Source organism: Dermacentor variabilis, chromosome 7 (assembly GCF_050947875.1).
Source record: "Dermacentor variabilis isolate Ectoservices chromosome 7, ASM5094787v1, whole genome shotgun sequence".
NCBI classification, from domain to species: Eukaryota; Metazoa; Arthropoda; class Arachnida; order Ixodida; family Ixodidae; genus Dermacentor; species Dermacentor variabilis.
In genome coordinates this window covers 83,881,717-83,903,260 of record NC_134574.1, presented here as the reverse complement: position 1 = coordinate 83,903,260, position 21,544 = coordinate 83,881,717, and the positions used below count along the sequence as shown (strand labels likewise).

Below are 21,544 nucleotides of genomic sequence, written 5' to 3'. Positions count from 1 at the left end.
TAGCGTAAGGTTTCTGCTTTGTGGTGCAGTACCTTCAGCACAAGTCGAAGGCAATTGGTACCGCCGAGCACGTTGATCATTTCGCCCTCAAAAGAAAAAAATAAGCACCCTCTGTACGCAGTTTGGAGACAGTACACGAATAGCACAGTGTCGTTTACAGGTACAAACGAGCTCACATAGAAAGATTTAGTACTGGAAAAGTTTGGTTCGCGGCACTGTACAGGAAACAGACTCGTTTCGGGCTCCCGTTCCTCCTGTGTTGAAGCGCCGCGTAATTACATTAAGCAAAAGGTCCCCACTGAAAGCCCGTCCAACTTTGTTGCGTAAATTATTTAAAAGTTTTCTTTAGGCACGAGAGCCCTTCCAAGTAAAAGCGAGCCAAAGAACTGCAATATTAGGATACATGTGCAATTATATTCAGGTTGTGCGGCTCGAAGCATACATCAGCAACAATTACACAATATAGAGGCGTCAGGTCAAAACTTGCTTGTTGCTTCGGACCATTTGCTCTCATACATTCAAAGCTTTATTTGTATTTTGAAGTTATTGCACCGTGCAGCTAATGGCATCTTCATGGTGTATTGCTCATCCTTATTATTATCCTATAATGTTAAATATCACAAGGATACGACACACTTAAACGTCTGTGCTATCACTCATTTCTCCAGCTTAGTCTGACGGCAAATATAATGTTTGCGCTCTTGGTGCAAAATCAACTTCTAATAAATAAGAACATCTCATCATTTGAATATTCCACCTTTGTTCTTATGATAGTCATTAAATCTGGAGTAATATGAATAATATTATAAATAATTCAAATTGCGACACATTATAACTGCGTTCTCCACAGTGTGCTGATATAAAGCTCCAGGTTCCCGCACGGAAAGGACAGTCACTTTACGTGCGATATAGGCGGACGAACTTCACAATTTTGCCTTGTGCTGCTGCAATTGAAAGTGTACTGCCTGCAGTCAGCTCTTCTCAACAAAGCGTCAACTTTTTGACTATTCAAAGGTAATTTTTCTTTGCAGGACATTACAGAAAATACTGTATTGAAAGAGTGAGGTTGATAATAGTGCATTTGAGGTAATGAAGCATTAGGGCGGAATATTTTTTTAAGTGAGGAGAGACGGACACCCGACCCGTTGCATATATTGATCACGGTATGTTAAACTGGCAGCGACATGGCAAAATTATTTACTGACAGGTCTATTGTGGTAAGTTGATCTCTGGTAAAACGCTGACCTGTGTGCACTAACTTTCGCAAGATTAACAGTTCTCGTATTTTTCTTGCTTACTATCCTCACTTGAAGAGGAGGTATTATTGCCAGTGAAAACAGCAGGAATTTATTGCGTTGTTTGCAATTTATTGCGTCAAACGTGGTTAACCTGGCGTCCACGGCGTCACACGTCTCAAGATAACGTCATTGGCTCTGTTTGATAGGGGACTGGAAGAATGCATTCAGGCACAGAATTGGGTCCGTCTGGCTTCTGAAGCACTTTTACTGAGGATATCTCAGGGATACCAGTGTGTTGATAGTCCAGCAAAAGCGACAGCGGGGAAAGTTCGATTCGGCCCCGCGCATGATGAATATTTTTGTAGTGCTGTTGAAAAGCTGAGATGAAATTCCTGTTTTCGTGGCGGCATTGCTCTGCATGACGAACGGCTTTGGACCTTTGGGTACACTTGTATGGAACAAAAAGGTAGGGAAAACAGTGTTGATGATCTAAGACGGGTCGAAGAGATAAAGGCAGAAAGAAGTAATAGCTTCAGGGATTATTCTGTGGGCATTGGTGAAAACTGAAAAAACCACGCTCCAAGTGAAGTGGTCAGACCTACATTATATATGGAGATACTATCTCCTAAAAATGGGAATCAGGCCCATATTTCTGAACATAGCGGTAAGAGGTGTGATAATGTTAATGCCACCATTATGACCAAACCGTAGATAGGTCTTCAAAGACCGCACATGAAGACGATCGGCAAGAAAGTGATATTCTGGCTAAATTTGTCATACATCAGTAGTATATCATGATCGCGAAACAAGGGTTTAGACAGCCGCTGCAAGAAAAGATTGTTCATACCTGCTAAGTATTTTTGAAGGCCACCAATCCTTCTGCAAATAATCAAAATTTTGGGGATGAACTGTTGTTCTTGCTGTTCAATGTGAACTTTATACAACAACAGTTTGACAAGCTGACATAGGAATCTCTCGTCGGACGTCAGACCTATTCAACAACTATGTATACGCCTTGCGAAGTGACCATCGCATAAGAGTAGTGAATGCTTTGTAGACACTCTGTGCCCTTAATCAAAGTGACAAGAAATCTCATGGCGACCATGGCTTTGATATATCAGTTTCTTCATTGGATTTGATACGCCTGCAACAACGATGCAGGAACAGGTTTATTGACCCATGGCTTTCTCGAAAGTGATTACAATTACATGCTTAAACTGTTGATGCTTTTCGATTTCTGCATGCGCTTGCAACAACTACAGGTTTTGTTAGCAAGAACACTCTGCTGGGCTATGCCATCATTAACCGTATTTTGAAGCCATTCTTCAGCTGCTTGCAGACAAGCGTTCTTGAGCACATTCTGGCTATGACCATGCCTTGGTCTTCAAAATCCTTTTGAGATATAGAATGTATGAGGCTGCCAGCCCTTACATTGTGCAGTTTCTATTGGGGACAATGAATGGATATGAATGGGTATGCAATGGTTCTATCCACTGCCATCACTTTTCTATTCTCAAACTTCTTGCAATCAGGAAGACCAATGACAGTTTTATAATCTTCTTTTCGCGCTTTTGCCACGCGCAATCTTGTGCTTTCATCAATGGTCAACAAAGACTACTGAACACATTTCACCCTTTGTTTTTATTGCTATAGCTAAGCAAACTTGAGGTAAACAACCTCGAACAGAGGGCCCTATAACGAAAAGCTACTTCACTATACCTTTATTCCAATCTCCTAACGTCAAGTTTGCGTAACCGCCGACGCAAGCATCAGGCGGTCACCGGCACGGTTGTTTTGGTGATGTTTTGATGATGACGATAATGATAATTTATAGGCATCCCCTTTGAAACGGGACAGTGACAGATAGCAAATAGCCTTCTTGTGCTTATCGGGTATGGTATACACGATTTTCCCTTTTGCTTTTTTGTATATTTCTCCCCCAAATTTTTATTCCTCCTCATCCTCTACATTACACCGCAACCTATTCGTGCAGTGCATCCCGTTGTATCAATCTGTTTCGCTCTTTTTTGCAACTGGTAATCTGAACATCTTTTGCTTCTCTCGACTACTGACCTGTTGATGCTTCATTTCCCTTTATATCCCAGCGTTTCTTAAAAGGGTACGTCACCTGCCTGAATCCCTTCACATTCCATTAGAATGGGCTGCGTGGTATCCAGATTTTGGCTGCAGTATGCACATGCCTCATGCTGTTGCGAATATTGGATACGGTGTGCTTTAGCCCTTAGGGAACCAATACGAGCCTCGCATAGCAAGGCACTGCCCTTCAAGTTATCGTACCTATTTCTCGTTCTAATTTCTTCCATCACATTCTTGTAAACCTCCATTATCTTCCTGTTTCCATTTATTGCATTCATTGTGCTCTCTCTATTTCTCTCTCTTTCTCATCACTCCTGCTTGTCTATTTCCATTTTCAACTACCTTGTACTTGGCAGTCGACTTTCTTGTCCTCGTCATCAATTCTGTGCCCACGTTTTTCAGGTACAGATACTTGTTGACTTTAGCCATCCATATACCTTGAGCCATGTTCCTGAGTGTTTAGCCAAAACTAATTTTGCTCGGCACTTATCTCAATTCAAGAGAGACTCTACCCATGCCACACTGCACTGCCTCATTTGCCGTTTCACCATGGGCTCCCGAAGTGATCCGGCATGCCGACTTCTGGTTAACTTCCAACCCCGACAATATATCCGACTTTAGACACAGAATGGAATTTCCGAACCTTGTCGCTGGCACCATTTCACCTGCCCAGTTTCCACGCGCCACCTCATATTTACTGTGGCCACAAAGTGATTTGTCTTCAATTATTGCTGCATTCCGTTTCCCCTTTATTTTCATATTATCTTGAAGGTGCTTGACTAAGTGTTTACTTCGTTAATTTATACCACTAGGCATTTATACTGCATGACCATGGGTATGAATGGTTGTTGAATAGAAACCAAGAAATTACTTGTCTATTAATTAAGCGTCGTCATTCCTCATTTCTCTGTGCGAAACCTAAGGCCCAGAATTGTCCCTGCTTTGCTACAGGTATACGCAACTGTCTGAAACTTCCGCTAGTGCCACGTTTCCTCCGCATACATAAGTCCATGGAGCTCCTCTGACACCTGTTGCTCCTGTCTCTTTCTTCTATTACCCAAATACGATAAATAATCCCTGCGCCCTATAACGTAAACCTATTAGAATATGTTTTAATTCTAATTTCCTGACGTCCAATTTGCGCAACCGCCGACGCGAGCGTGAGGTGGTCAGCCGTAGGTTTGTCTGAACAGACCAATAAAACGCTGCCCTCATTCATAGGTGGTCACTTTTGTTTACTTGAAAAACTAACAATATTGCCTACACTGAGCGGCTTGTCTTATCTAATTCACTGACGAGAAGCGAGGAGCACGCACAAATGTAGAGGGATTTGATGGGGCCGAGATATCACACTGAAAATATATAACCTGATGAAGAGGGTGGCACCGGTGCCTGCGATTGGTCCGCTTCCCCTTATTTGGCTTGAGATGGCTGGTCGAACATCGCGGTGGCATGCAACGGAAGGTTATGATTGCATCTAAGACGGATCCTCATCAAACGAAATTGGCAGAGCGAGGTCGTAAACATGCCGAAAGTGCTCCAGAATGTTACAAGGCCACGCAAAGGTTTTACTGTACGCAAATAAACCCATGCTCTCCGACACGTGCGAGCAGCCAGTGCCTGAGCGATCGGCGGCAACCATCTTTTATTACTTTCGGAATGGGGCAGCCTGCGGCTATTCTGAAGAAAATTAAGTTTTGTTCGGAATAATAATGTACTTTAACGCTAACACGTCACTTTGACCTGGTGAGTTTTTGCGGTTTTGTGACGTCGCGTGACAGGCAGGTGAAGTGGGTGCGGACCGAGACCTTTTGACCAATGACCGAGGGCTAATAGTTAAAAGGCGTCGAATCAGTAATAACTATTTTTCTTTTGTTCGGTCATGTAATGCATAATCAGTGTGTCCCATATCATACGGGGAGCTATCGTGGTTTTCGGGACGTCGCATTACAAGCAGATGAAGGGGGCTGGTCCAAAAAGCTTTTGACCAATCACGGAGGGCTGATGGCAGAATTGGAATAGAAAACTTTGGAATAGTTTTACGTTATAGTGCCCCTAATTTGCTGTTTTCAGTTGTCTTTTGATGTGGTGAATATAAACCACGAACAATGTAGAACGAGGTTATCGTTGATTCAATTCTTGCTCAATTTCCACCAATAAATTAAAATTTCACCCCTTCCATGGAATTTGCGATCAGTAGTCTGTATATATATCCCTCACTAGCCCTATGAAGTTGTTCATATATGCCTTTGTGCTTGACAATATCCCATAAGATCCCCTTTTTACATTATTGTAGGCTCCCTAATATCTATAAATGCTATGCATAAAGGTACATTTTGAAGTATTGAAACTTTACGTGCATGGAATTAATACAAACATATCACCCTCTCAGCGTCTGCCTCGTCGGAACCCTGTAGTTCCCGCAGTACATCATTTTTTTCCACCCAATTCGTCAGTTCTAATTTTACATTGTATCTATCACAGAAGTAAATTTAGCTGGCCTGCACGAGCACGTCTTACCCTGATCTTTTTGCCATAGTAAATGAGGTTAATCTTGCTGTAAACACATCAAAGCAAAGTTTGCTTTTTTTAATCACATGTTCCGATGCATTAATCAGATGGGGCTTGATCTCTTAGCCGAAGTTGATTACCTGTATTGGAAATTCATGGGGGCCTTTGGCCGTGGTATTACGGACATTTTCTTCTGTATTTTTGTAGAAATATTTTTCATTGCTAAGTTTACATCTTTCTGTCTGCTTTGTTAGTGCTGGATCTGTTTGAGTCGGAAATATGCTTTCTTTCATGCCCACGTTATCACTAATAACGTCTTTGATGTACCGCAGCCCGTCGTCTTCCTCGAAAGATGTTACCGCCTACATCCTTATGACCGTCTCCAAATGTTTTATTCGACCTCCGAGTGCTTTCACATGGTTTCAGAATATTTGTGGCGTGCCTTTGTCTATTATGTGAATATAATTCACCCAGACTTCATTTGCCCATTTGCCTTTTTCTAGCATGAACTTGTTCAACATATTTTTTTTCCTTTTGCTGGCGTTTTTTCAAACTAAGGAGCACCTGTTGGTGTAATCAAACATTGTCGGTTCGAGGCGATCTCTAGACGCCTGCTTAGGCTTTTACGTAGCTTGTTTTATTTTCTTGCTCCACATGTTACGTGCTTTCGTTTTTTTTCTAATCTAAATGTCTTTTTTTACCGCGTCTATCTTATCTACTGCTGCGTAACCTCCGGCAGTTCGTTATATTCCCCATTTATCGTAGTAGATGCACCCATCGTCTTCTCTATTTTGCCATGTCTTTATTTCCTTTCCCTTCACTTTTATTTATTTATTTATTCAAAAGCACCTTACAGGCCCTATGGCTGGGCATAAAGTAAGGGGGCATATTAAACAGTAAAATGTATAAAAAGTACAAATTGCCAACAGGAACAGTGCTATAAGAAAATTACCGTCTTACACAATATTGAAGGCACTAGGAATACAAAGCAATATATGAAGGCACACGAACACTTGTTACTGCTAACAGAGCAAGGAATACCGTTTATGAAAATGATATACAACATGGCAAGAATGCACGATAACATACACTAGATTGGTCACTCGTTAACGGTATTAAATGGGAAAAGCATGAGTAACTGAGAGCGGAACGTGTGGGGATTAGATATGGAGGCTATGTTATCAGGGAGGTCGTTCCAGAGACGGATGGCACGTGGTAGTGTCAATGAATTAAATGCATTTGTTTTACCGTATATGCGGATGAAACTGAACTGATTATGTAATCTGCGTGAAAAAGAGTGGGGTATTTGTAGTTGCAACCGGGTTCGTTTATTAGTGTAAATATATTTGTGGAATAAGCACAGAAGAGCGATGTTGCGGCGGATATCTAATGGCGGCAACAGTAGGTCTAGTTTAATTTGTGTAATGCTCGAGTTTATACTGTAGTTACGGGATATGAAACAGGCTGCTCTGTTTTGTATCATTTCCGTCATATTTATTAGGTAATTTTGATGAGGGGACCAAATTGGGGAGGCCAATTCTAACTGTGGCAAAATCAATGTTTGGAAAGCGAGTTTTCGAATGTTTGGCGGGGCATTTCGCAAATTCCGTCGTAGATAGCCAAGAGAACGTGATGCTTTGGCGCATGTAGAAGTGATGTGCGGGGCCCATGAAAGATTCTCTGTAAGAACAACTCCAAGGTACTTATATGATGAAGTGTGGGAAAGCATAGTGTTATTAAGATGATACGAAAATTTAGAATTCACGCATTTTTGGCTGAAGCACATCACCTCGCACTTTGTAAAGTTTAGTGTCATGAGCCATTTGTTACACCAGTTAGCGATAAGGTTAAGATCTGCTTGAAGTTTCAAGTGATCGTCAGTCGTGTGAATAGGACGGTAGATTATGCAGCCATCGGCAAAAAGGCGCATGCAGGAAGTAATCTGGGTGGGCAAGTCGTTAATGTAGATTAAGAAGAGTAAGGGGCCGAGGACGCTGCCTTGTGGCACACCAGAGCTAACAGAAGAAGGCGGGGAAGAGAAATTGTTAACAACAGTAAACTGTTCTCGAAAAGAAAGAAAATTACGAATCCAGGATAATGTTAAAGAGTCAAGTCGTAGGGCAGATAATTTAGAAATTAGGCGGCAGTGGGGCACTCGGTCAAAAGCTTTAGAAAAGTCAAGAAAGATACAGTCAGTTTGAAGGTTGCAGTCAATGTTAAAGTGCAAGTCAGTCGTTAGTTCGAACAATTGCGTGTCACAAGAAAATCCCTTCCTAAAACCATGCTGATTAGAAAAAAAGAAATTGTGAGCTTCTAGGTGGCTGTAGACGTGGGAAGTTATTATGTGCTCGAGCATTTTGCAACATATGCAGGTTAAAGATATGGGCCGATAGTTGTCAGGTGTATGAACCTCTCCAGATTTGTGAATTGGTATTATTTTTCCTATTAACCAATCGGTCGCTAACTTTCCAGATGCTAGAGATTGTTGAAAAATATGACATAAGACCTTGCTTGAGGCAGCGATGGTGTTCTTTAAAATCTTAGAAATAATGTTGTCAATACCGGCGGAAGTAGATATTTTGAGGTTACTAATGAGTAATTTAACGCCGTCAACAGTGATGTCGATTGGTTCCCTGTATGCGGCATCAAGTTCAGGAAAAGTTGGAACATTGGAAAGGTCCTCCTGAGTGAAAACAGATGAAAAAAAACGTGTTGAATACGGTGGGGCAATCGGCGCTAGAAATAGGTATTTTTCTGTTCCGTGCAAAGTTATAGTGTTAGTATCTCTTGTCGGAGATACGGTTTGCCAAACTTTTTTAGGATTGGAAGTTAGCAGCGATGGTAGGTCTTGAGAGTAATATTTATCTTTGGCGGAAGATATCGCTGAGCAGTAATTGTTTAAACTGCCTTTGTATATCTTCCAAGCCTCAGCAGTGCGCACGCGTTTAGCCCTGTTATAAGAACGCTTCTTTCTATTCCTTAGTTTGCGAAGAGACTTGTTGAACCAAAGGCTGGATTTGCCGTTAGTTATGGAGATTATCGGGACGTAAAGGTCTACTAATGCTGTTAATTTGTCCCTGAAGAGCACCCAGTTGTCGTTTACGGATCGACAATGAAATGAAGGTAGTAGCACTTGGCAAAAAAATTCTTCTAGTTGGGAGTTAATCTCATCGTAATTTGCTCTGTTATAATCGCGAATTTGTTTAGTTGTTGTGACAGACACGGGCTTCGGGATACTAACAGCTAGTTCGATGAGGTTATGGTCACGGAAGCCGCTCATATTTGAAATGGAAGTAATTGTGTCAGGAGCGTTTGTGAAAACCAAGTCCAAGATATTGGAAGTGCGTGTAGGGGCCTTCACTATTTGGAACAGGTTAAAATCTAACGTTAGATTGATTAGTTCCAGAGACGCGTGACATGAAGATGACATATGTTCCCAGTCGATAAGCGGAAAATTGAAATCACCAAGAAGATAAACGTGGTTGGATGGACACAGCTGGAGCGCTTTAGTGACACTGTCCCGCAAGTCATTCAAAAAGGAATGGTTGCAATCTGGGGCCCGGTAACAGGCGCCAATAAGTACAGCACTGGAGGACACATAAAAAGCAGCCCACACAATCTCGAGAGATGACCCTGAATCGATAACATATGAAAGAAGGTTTTTTTTAATGGCGATGAGTACACCCCCACCGCGCCTATCGATGCGGTCGTTTCTATAAATTTTGTAAAGATTATTTGTTGGCAGGATCTCATTGTCGTCGATATCTGGATTCAACCATGTCTCAGTTAGTACTATTATGTCAGAGTCACTATCGTCTAAAAAACCACAAAGTGTATCGCGTTTAGGTAGCAAACTTCAGATGTTAGTGTAGGCCACTGAGAGCAAGAGAGCGGCTTGCGGCAAGAAAGGCAGCTGATTATTTTGCGAGCTTGGGCTTGTGTCTAGCTATCTGGTAGATTGTATTACAGAGTCGCTAGAGGTGTCGTAGATGTATACTTGTTTGTCTAAATCGAGCTTGTCGAGCACCAATTTAAACGGCTTTTCAAGTGGCCTGGCAAAAGCTACCAGCTTTCTTCTAGCCACACGTGTTGATGGTGCGAAGTCTTCAACAATTGAAAATGTTGTCCCCCGAAGTTTACGTGCTGCAGACAGGATACTTTGCTTGTCCTTGAATGAACACAGTTTTGCGATTATGGGCCGTTTTTTTTTTCAGTAGAATATTTTCCTAGGCGATGAACCCGTTCGTACTGCGTACTGGTTGTGGCAAGTTCGAGTTTTTCTTCGCAAAACTTCTTAACCTTTTTTTCAGACGTGGCCCAATCTTCTTTTTCGTCATCCTCGATCCCGAAAAATAATAAGTTTGATCGTCTTAATCTGTTTTCTGCATTGTCACATCTGTTTGTTATTCGCTGTAGCTGGCTTGAAATATCTTGCAGGGTACTCTGAGGGGGATCCGCTTCAGTGGTAGCAGTTACGGTTCCACTAGCTTCAAGTGCAGTGACTCTCGATAAAAGTTTTTTCGATTTCATCGTTAGTAGCGGCTTGTTCTTCCTTGATGCCCTTAAATTCAAGCAGAACTGACTTCAACCCAGATTCCAAGTTTTCAATTGCCTCCAGGGCGGATTCGAAAGCAGCGGACTCGGTCTTGCTCATTGGGCCAGGGTTCGACTTAACATCACCCGATAACATGAGAAGCAAGTTAACGAGGGAAGAAGATACACACTGCAAACAAGTCAATATCAGCTTTTTAACGCTAGACAGCTCCAATGGGCATGACACCGCAATAAGACAGCAATTGCTTGTTTTGGCACATGCGGCACGGTTCAAGTAACTGACCTGGAAGAATAGCAATTGTGAGCAGCGCATGGTTACAGCGGTGTCGTGCCCGACGATGCTGGTGGCTGGCTCCAATTTATACATTGATGCGCTTGCGTCGCCGGTATATGTTCCCAATCCGCGTTGCCAGACATTGGGAGCAGTTGCGTCCAAACACGGCTGGGATTGCGGCAGGACCGGCATAAGCAGCGGTAGACCAACGAAGCTCGTAGGAAAAGAGCTAGGAAGCCAGGAAAGGACGCCCCATGACAATGCGGCCTGGAAGAATAGCAGTTGTGAGCAGCCCATGGTTACAGCAGTGTCATGCCGCTGTAACCAGGAATTATGGAACCAGGAATTATGGAACCAGGAACCAGGAACCAGGAAATATGTAACCAGGAATTAAGGAATTATGATGCTATTAGATTGTGTTTTGCGTTAGTACCTTTTCAAAATTCTACGGTTGAACGTTAAAGGTCCCTACCGATGCAATTTTTTTTTCATGTTCATATATCGTGATTCGGTCTTGTCGTTCGCACACCGTTTCGGAGGCGAATGCCTAGTCAATACATGACTACCTCTTACCACATTGCCACGTTACGTGTCAATGACACTCATCCTTTCTGTTAACTACTATGAAGTTCTGTTGATCGGAGGCATCCAGCAATAGAGAACCATTGTGATCATCATTGTCCATCTCAAACCTCCAGGTCTTCTGCTAATGCCAACTTGCCCCAACTTCTTCAACTCAATAATAACGCTTCTAATGCAATCAATCAATTCATTATTTTTATCTCCGCTATCCCTACCTTCAGCATAGGTAACGTACTTCAATCTGTGTCTGCCTTCCCCTGTGCCCCCAATTCTAATAAAGCTCCATAGATGTCAATTTTATCCTATGCCATTCCATACATGGCCTAATTAACATGCCCGCGCAGCTGCACCGCTCCCATAAAAAAATTAACCGACGATTGCTATACTTCCTAATACTAAATTTGAGCGGCGCTCTACACGTGTCTTTATTTTACGGTGTCTTGGCTGGCGTGGACGATCTCTCTGGAGCGGCATGTTACAAACAGAGCGAAGTGTGGCGCGACTGCCTTAGTAATCGGGAGATCATGAGACGCAGTGCAAGGGTGACTGTTGGGCGCGATTCAAAGCAGCCGTCGCTGACACCCCTTCCCAAAACCGCTCATTTCTCCAAAAGTAGCGCAATTCTTTCCACCGCCCCACTCTCCCTGGCGTTTCCTCCTCCACACCTTTTGTCGCCACAGCCCACTGCGCTCCCCCTTTGGCCAATGTGTGTCACGTGGAAGCACACGTCACGTTTCTGTATATTTTTTTCATTCCTGCGTGCTCGGACTGCCGTTGCTTACCCAGTGCGACGAAAGTACACGCAGATGCATTGATCCCTTGAGGTCGTGGGATCAAATCGCTTCCGCGGCGGCCGCATTTCGATGGGTGCAATTTGCAAAGGCGTTAGTGCCTCGTTCATTGGGGTCCCGTTAGAGGTCCCAAATTAATTCGGAGTCCCCCAATGCGGTGTGCCTATAATGAGATTGTGGTTTAGACACGTAAAACCCAACAATTAATTTTTTCTCTCTGCCTTCTGTACCTTGACTGTTCTAGTTAAAGACGCGCTGCTTCCCTGCGAAAAGTTACCATGCAAAATAATACAGACGCACGCAGCCTACAGATATAAAATGAGCACTTCAACAAAAGTGTTACCGGTGCTAATGAAGGAGTGTAAATTAATTTCGGAATCTCTGTCCAGTTTTCCCAACAAATTCCTTCTTGCTATCAAAATCCAAACACTTGCACTGTAATAATAAAATAAAAAACGATTTCATGTTCTGGTACGTTGTTCAAATTATCAATACTGTTTACGTGTGAAAATATTGCTCATGGCGGCGACAACCCGTGCATGAGCTACACATATCTATGAAAGACGCGGAGCAGAAGCGGCGCGGTTGCCAAGCATTGCTGGCCCCACAAAGTTGCAATATATCACCTGCCGGCCGAAAAAATATCCTGCAGTACATAAATGAACCTACCAAACCACGTACACATACTTTCAAGCAGTGAAAAATTGAAACTGAGGTAATTACGCACGTGTTTGAGCACAACGTGTGCATGCGTCGTGTTTAAGCAACACGAAATCTCAACGTGTGCTCGCTTTACGTTTTAAATAATAGTTCTTTTCAGTATGTTTATGGACATTTCCAACACGACACTATCAGGGACAGTTACTGACTCACGAAGGGAAATCTCGCCTGAAAAACTGCTCCGCAGGGTTCGAAAGAACTTTTCCGCGGATTTCATCCGGTAGCGTGTTAGCCGTCGTCTGCTAGGGCAGGGCCAGCATACGTGGCGCCACTGTCGAGGCAGCGCCGAACGCAGGAGGGGAGCAGAGGAGAAGGGAAGTGGTTGTCGCTACTTTTGAATATTGAGGGGTTTTAACACTTCCTCTCATGCAGCGCCGTTGCCATACAGACAATGCGTCCTACTCTGGCGCCATCTCGTAGGGATCGTCGCCGCAGAAGTCGTCTTGCATGACACTACGCTTTTCTTCTCACACTTTCGGCATGCCCTCCTCCTTCTCCACCAACACAACAAGTTCAACAAATCGGCATGGACTTGCTCATGCCCTTGTCTAAGTCTCTTGCTGAAAACCGCTGGATCGTGGATGCGACTGATTAATAGCGAGCCGCTGCTAGTGATGTTGCTCCCTTTTTCTTCCACAACAATGTCCTCCGGAATGGTGCACCAGCACAGGTCATTACAAATCGCTGTACAGCTTTCACAGCTCAGATGATGCAAGACGTCATGATGCTTAGCGGAACAGCTTATCGCCGAGCTTTTGCATACCGTGCTCAGACCAACGGTCTCACGGAGAGCCTAAATAAGACAATCTCTGACATGTCTTTCATGTATGTCCACTGCGAACACAAGAACTGGGATGATGTATTGCCTTACGTTACATTTGCGTACAACACAGCGGTTCAAGGAACTACTGGGTTCACTGCTTCTCATTTGCTGCACGGTCGGGAGGCAACCACCATGCAGGACGGCACACACGCTCCCGAACAATACGACCTTACCGATGACGAGGAGGGATTTACCCGGCTCGCAGACGCAGCTCGCAAGCTTCAACATGAGCGAATCAATAATCAGCAATCCATACACTCCCAGAGGTAGAACGCTCGCCATCGCGAGGTTGTCTACCAATCCAGTGATTAAGTTTGGGTATGGACCCCGATGCACCATCGCGGCCTTTCAGAAAATTAACTGCGCCGCTACTTCAGCCATTGCAGAGTCATACGTCACCTCAGGGACGGGGACTACGAAGTTCTCCTTGAAAACACCAGTCGGCGATCCCGTCAGATGCAGCCTACGGCTATTGTTCAGGCTTCCAGGATCAAACCGTTCTACTCATGTTGACGAGGCCATTCTCACTTCCACTCTGCTTCATCACGCTTGTGTGACACTTACCTCTTCACAAACTTTATCTGTGTTGCAATGTATGTGCTTTGTTCTTTCCCTTCTGTTTTGTATTTTAAGCATCGATACGGCGCTTTATGGAAGGGGGGGGGGGTAATGGGCTTGCCGCTTCTGAAGAAGCTGAGGCCGATGACGACGAAGCCGCACCATCAGTGAAGGTGTCGGATGGGAACTGCCTTTTTCCATTTGATTAAATTCAATAGTTTTTGTCATATATATACACTAATGTGACTATATTTATAGTTGAGCTAGAAAATTAGCTTTTGCGAACTAAACGCTAAAACCTTTGTATTACAAACGTAACATTGACGATGTTTTTATGCTTTGGTCCCATGGTGAACAGGAGCTGTTGTTCATTTCTTATTTTAGCAACGCCCATTCATTATTACCATTTTCTCACAGGTATTCAGCATCTACTGTTAACTTACTTGATGTCAGAGCTTCAGTGCTAAATGATAAACCATCTAGTGCCTTTCAAAAAAGCTACAGATTGATATCAATATTTGCCCTTCGATTGTAAGCACGTGAAGCATGGCAAGATTAGTTTTCCTTACAGTCGGGCCTTACGGATATGCTCTGAGCAATCCAGGTTTCAAAAAAAGGGCGTTGCCCTAAAGAACGCTTAGGTAAAACAAAATTATTCACCATAACTTAGTGATGCAACAAAACGCGCAGACGTGCATGACCGCAGGACGCATCTGTCTACTGCGAAGAATCCGACTCACTCACCCCACACAAATCTTGTGCTATCCCATTCATCGTCAGTCCTGCGTGTTTCGAATGTATTAAAGAAGCACCAAATATCCTAATGCAAAGTGAGGTACTCAAAGACATCTTCGCTGAACCTCGTAAAATAGTATACCGTAAAGCTAGAAATATTCGAGATACACTGTCATCATCACCTAAGAATGACTGCTCTGACGCCATCAGAAGCCGTCCTTGCCAAAAGCCGCGAGATGAAATATGCCTCTACCGGTGTACATTTAGCATGTTAGTAGTACAGCTTAAAACATTGGTTTAAAAATGAAATGCGATTTGAACTGTGATCCTCAAAACATAATATATATGCTTAAATGCACGCTGTGCAAAAAACAGTAGATTGGAGAAAAAAAAGGACATTTTAGATAGCACTTTTACAGTCACAAATTCCACGCTAACACGTTGCCCAAACTGCCCATCTTAAAACACATGATCCTACATGGCCAGTCACATGATAAGATGTTAGTCACCTTGCCTGAATCGGGATTTCCTTCAAATTATGAAAAAGCCCGCGAGTCCTTTCTTATCTATTAGTTTGATACCGCGACATCTGGTTTGAATGAAAGTGTAGAAAAATTGAGTTGTCTGTGTTCATAGCCCATGACATCTTCCCTTGTTTCCCGTCTTTTTTACTACCGCGTCACTATTTTTCGTTTTCTGCTTTAATTTATTTCATTTCTTCATTTGTTGTTGTTTCTTGACAGTTGTTTTGCTGGCCACATGTTAGCCCGATAAAGAGGTAAATTTAAAGTTTCAACACTGTATCGTTCTTCCCTGTCGCTAGCACGTGACCGTATAAATCATATTACAAAGCCACTTCTTTCTGAACAATGAGCGACGCAATAGGTGGGAGTGCTTACGTAAACTGTTTAGGCTTACACATAAACAGCTGTGTTCCAAATTTGTACTGGGAATATCGTAATCGTCGGGGAATTTTTTTCCCCTTTTATATTATAAAGACTTCTTCCTTGGCTTCTAACCGGTTTATGCTTCCGTTCCCTTCAAGTTCAAGCGCTTCTAGAGAGGGCACGTTTATTTATTACAGGCCTCAACGGAGACATTAAGTAAGCAGGGTCAAATACAAAAGTCTGTTGAAAGTAGGTTAACAATAAAAATACGTAACGGCAAGTACAGCAAGATAGAGGTTAGTACAAAACTAAGGATCTCAGATAATAGATTGCAACATATTGCGATTATGAAGAAATGATATGAAGTGCAGGGCCACACTTATGCATCATGGAGCGCAATAATTTAAATGCAGAAATACACATAGGCAAAATATACGCAACACATACGCAAGACTTATGCGTAATGTGAATAAAATAAACGGACATGCTGAGGGTAATAAATGAAGTGTTTTGAGCAGATGTTTGGAAAAGGTGGCATGATTTCGCTGCAGTGTGATGGAGTCCGGAAGATAGTTCTAACAGCGCATAATGCGCTGTAGTGGTGAGAATCTCCAATCATGTGCAATGCCGTAAATGCGGGTATAGCTGAAGTTATTATGTAGTCTCTGCGATGCGTAGGGAGGAGGTTTTATTTATGCTAAGGCTGACTTAGTGGCATGGGCGTATTTATGAAAGAGAGAAAAAAGGGCAATGTCCGGACAGGCTTTTAGCGGGCGCAGTGAAGGTTCGAGCTTGAACTGGGTTGCACTAAACTGGTGATTTTAATTCTGCAAAATTAAAGGACAAGCTCTGTTCTGGATCACTTCTTACTTCTTTAGGAAGTATTTTTGAAGAAGTGACCAGAAAGATGAAGCGTATTGTTACTTTAGTCTGACAAACCTTATATAGGCTTGTAAACGCAGGTGAGGGGTAGTGATTTGTAGGTTGTGGCGAAGAAACCCTAACGATCCTGAAGTATTAGCAGAAATAGTAGTTATATGATGAGCTTCAAAACGATTTCGTGTGAGTTGGTCGCCTAGGTACTAATAATGTGTTGTTCTCGCCAATGTATTGGTAATAATGTAACAAAAATGTGAACAAACTGATTTTTGGTTACAAGAGATTGTGCTACACTTGAAAATGCTGAAAGTCATTAGCCATGCTTTACAACAATCGCTAATTCGACCAGGGTAAACTCCCTTTCACTTTGGAGTGAAAGGCAGTCGTCAGTAGTTTTTGTTTAACGTTAAACGGTGTAATCGTCAGAAAATATGCTTAGACAAGATGAGTTCTTATTTGGCATATCACTGGCCTATATTAAGAATAGTAATATACCCATGACGCCTGCATGTGGCCCACCATATGTGGCATCAGAGGGATGAGAGGACTAATTACTAACAGTGGTAAACTGCTGGCAATTAGACAGAAAGTTACGGACCCATCAGAAGGTTAGCGAGTCTAGATTGAGCGAATAAAGCTTAGATAATATTCGGCAAGTGGCTACACGATGAAAGGCTTTGACGAAAACCACGAAGATTCAAGCTGTAAGTCAATGTTCATGTTGTAATGTAGAACAGTAGTGAATTCGAACAATTGCAACTCGTAGGAAAAGCCTTTTTAAAATCTATGTGGGTTCAGAAGGAAACATTATTACATTCCAGTTGCTAGTAGATAGATGATGCGATAATTTGGTGAAGCATTTTGCATCGCATGCATATGAGTGACATGGGCGGATAATATCCTGCGAATCTTTATAGCCACTTTTGAGTACCGGTACCACCTCTTCTGTTTTCCAATCAGCTGGGAGCTCATTTTTTGTTAACTACTGCCTTTAGAAATGCAGTAAGATGATGCCAGAGACGGAAATGGAAGAAAGGAGGTCAACCGATGGGCCCGAATTTTTTTAGTCGTACCACAAAAAGCCAGCAAAGACACCAAGGGCAACTCAGAGAGAATAACGTGTATTAAATAATTGAATGAAATAAATGAATAATTAATGGCAGTTAAAGTGTATGAAAAACTTCTGGCTACAAGTGTGGAACGATCCCATCTCTTCGCATTATGCGTGCGATGCTCTACTAGAGAATCGGACGCGGTATGTAATTAGGTAGGTACGATCTAAATCAGGTAAGTAATCAGGTAGATCGGATGTCAATTTTATTTTATGTTGAAGACTGAAGTGAAAACGAGTTAAATGCCATTGGCCTGTCACTTTTCGAGCATGGGGTGTTGTTTGAATGAAGTATTATGTGTAATTAGAGAGACTATTATGACCTATAGCTTCACAGAACTTACTTTGTTTATTTTTCATCTGGATGAAGGTCTTCTGAAAAGTATTTGCGTTTTATAGCATGACGAAACATTATATTGCCACGACCTCGACACAGCTGACAGCCACTCGGTGCAAGTCGGTGCCACATGCTAGGCACGTTGGGTGGCTCCGAGAAGAAGAGAACGACGAAGGTGCCTGGACAGCGATAGATATAAAAGATCTCTAGCGTCGACCGCAGTCTTTTGTGGCTTTGTCTGTGACAAACTGGTGGAAGTGCGGGGTACGCGTCTATGTACTCTGACCCCCAGGAAGAGGGAGCGGACAACCTACGCAAAAGCCGACGGCTTCAAAGACTGCCTCCGGAATACGGCCTGCAAGATCTGCCGAGGATGTCCACCACAACCGCAAGCCAGACACAGGAGACGTACGGTACGGGACAGCCTCCTGCGTCGCTGGTTCTCCACACCCCACGCTGGCCGCGGCCATTCCATGGTGAGCCTTTTGAGGACGTGGAAGACTGGCTCGACGACTTCGATCGTGTGGCTGACGTCAATTATTGGGACGAGCAGAAAAAGTTAAGGAACGTGTACTTCGCCCTAGAGGACTCTGCCCGAACATGGTTCGCTAACCACGAGCCATCCATCACCACCTGGCAAGAATTTCAACGGCAGATACGCGATACGTACAGCAGCCCCGCAAGAAAAGAGCGAGCAGAGCAAGCCCTTCAGAATAGGGTTCAAAGGCCGAACGAAAGCGTAGCCATGTTCGTAGAAGACATGTCGCGGCTTTTCAAGCGTGCTGACCCTGGCATGACAGAAGCGAAGAAAGTACGCCTACTGATGCGTGCGGTAAAAGAACAGCTGTTTGCTGGACTGATGCGAAGGCCTCCAGCTACAGTAGCTGAGTTCGTCAGTGAGGCGACAACAATGGAGCGAGCCCTTCAACAACGCTCCACGGTCTACGATCGCCAAATCAACCTGGGATCAGCATCTTCTCTCTCGTTACCCTATGACACCGATGCGCTTCGAGAGCTTGTGCGTAGTGTCGTGCGTGAGGAGCTCGACCGGCTACAGGGAGTGCGATTTCAACCGACCGTAACATCCCTCACAGATATCGTCCGCGAAGAAGTTCGCCAGGCAGCACAGCCATTCGTGCAAACCAGACCTGAAGCCGCCCCCGTACTGACTTATGCGCAAGCAGTGAGGCTACCTGCGCAACCCGGGAACCACCGTAACCCGCCTTCTTCTGAAGAACCGCTGTGCCACTTCCAGGGCCAAGGTTCACGTACAAATATGTACGGGTCCACGAGCCCCCGAATCAATACGCGAAAGTCAGACGTGTGGCGCACACCTGACTATCAGCCACTCTGCTTCCACTGTGGCGAAGCGGGCCACTTGTACCGTGCCTGCTACTACCGAAGAATTGGACTCCAGGGCTATCACCCCGGCGCTCGTCGCCCACGTGAGGGAGAGCGTCCGAGAGAAATCCAGCAATATCTGGCCAGTCAACCTTCGTCGCCGTACGCGCAGTTCCCACCGGTTGAACAGTCCCTGCCAACGACCCGATCTCCGTCTCCGCAGAGGCGCCAGTCACGATCACCACCTCCTCGACGATCGGCGTCACCTAGCCGCTACACTACGTTCTCCGCTTCCGTGGGCAACCGGCCCACGAGCCCAAGTCGGGGAAACTGAGAACAGCGACCTCCGGAGGTGGGGCCGCTGTCCAACGCACTTCGAAAGATCCTCCGCTGCGACACCCCGACGACGACGATAACGACGAAGACAACGACGACTGCGTACCTTCGACACCTTCCTTCGAAAACCGTGAGCCTGTTTCAGCCGACATACTCGTTTCTGTCGATAACCACCCGGTAACCGCTCTTGTCGATACTGGCGCCGATTATTCTGTCATGAGCGGACAACTGGTTACGGCACTTCGCAAGGTGACGACACCGTGGCCAGGACCTAAGCTCCGTACAGCCGGCGGTCATGTCCTCATGCCGATCGGCAAATGCACTGCGAGGGTGCAAATTCGTGAGGTCACATTTGTCGGTTCATTTATTATACTGGAAGAGTGCTCTAGGCAGGTCATACTCGGCATGGACTTTCTTCGGGTGTACGGCGCAATCATAAACCTTCGCGAGTTGCTTGTCACATTTTCCAGTGAACACGCAACAATTTCGGACGACTATCACCCACAGTCCACGGTGTTACGCGTTTCGGGTGACTGTGCTACTTTACCACCTCGGAGTACTGCGTTGATCACCGTAGAAACAGACGATGATCCTCCCCATCTCGGAATCGCTGAAGGCAATCTGTCAGTCTTGTTGGCTCGACAGGTTTGCGTAGCCCGCGGCATCTTGCAGCTGTCGTCACGGACTGCTCAGATTTTAGTGACCAATTTCAGTCGTGAATACCAGCACTTCGCCCCACGAACTGCCATCGCCTATTTGGAGCCAGTCAGTGATTTTCCCGCTTGTTTAACTGTAGGGCAAACTGATGGAGATTCTAACTGTGACGTACCAGCCAACAGCAATATTGATGTGAATTCTAAATTATCGGGTCAACAACAGGCTAGCATTCGAAGCCTTTTACAGTCTTTTGCGGACTGTTTCGCTTCAACATCTAAGGTCAACCAAACGCCTATTGCGAAACACAGAATTATTACAAATTCCAATGAAAGACCCATGCGCCAACGTGCTTACCGTGTTTCTTGTAAAGAGCAAGACGCCATCCGAAATCAAGTCCAACAAATGCTTACCGACGATATCATACAGCCCTCCACCAGTCCATGGGCGTCACCTGTGGTTCTGGTGAAAAAGAAAGACGGCACACTGCGTTTTTGCGTTGACTATCGCAAGCTTAACAACGTTACGAAGAAGGACGTTTATCCCCTTCCCCGCATCGACGACTCTTTGGACCGCCTTCGATATGCTCGATACTTCTCATCGATGGACCTTCGCAGCGGCTACTGGCAAATAGAGGTTGATGAGCGTGACCGTGAGAAAACCGCATTTATTACGCCTGACGGACTTTACGAATTCAAGGTTCTTCCTTTCGGATTGTGCTCTGCGCCTGCTACTTTTCAGCGCATGATGGACACGGTTCTATCAGGTCTCAAGTGGCAGTCATGCCTTGTCTATTTAGATGATATCGTTGTCTTTTCAGAAACTTTTGAGCAGCACCTCCAGCGCTTACACGCAGTTCTAGACGCAATTCGTACTGCTGGCCTGTCTTTAAAGCCTGAAAAATGCCATTTCGGGTATGACGAACTCAAATTTTTAGGCCATGTCGTCAGCTACGAGGGCATTCGACCAGATCCCGACAAAACCATTGCTGTTGCTTCGTTTCCAACACCTTCGAACAAACACGAACTCCGCCGTTTTCTAGGGCTTTGCGCATATTATCGACGCTTCGTGGCCAACTTTTCACGAATAGCCGAACCGTTGCAACGGTTGACTAAG

At 44.3% G+C, this 21,544-nt stretch overlaps 1 long non-coding RNA gene across 1 annotated transcript in view; it reads left to right on the top strand.

The window, feature by feature from the left end:
- The first annotated feature begins 867 nt into the window (after positions 1–867).
- LOC142586887 (uncharacterized) overlaps positions 868–21,544 on the top strand; it is a 41,228-nt gene continuing 20,551 nt past the window's right edge. The window contains exon 1 of the long non-coding RNA XR_012829280.1: positions 868–1,014. This is a non-coding gene — a long non-coding RNA (uncharacterized LOC142586887). The remainder of the gene's footprint in view (positions 1,015–21,544) is intronic.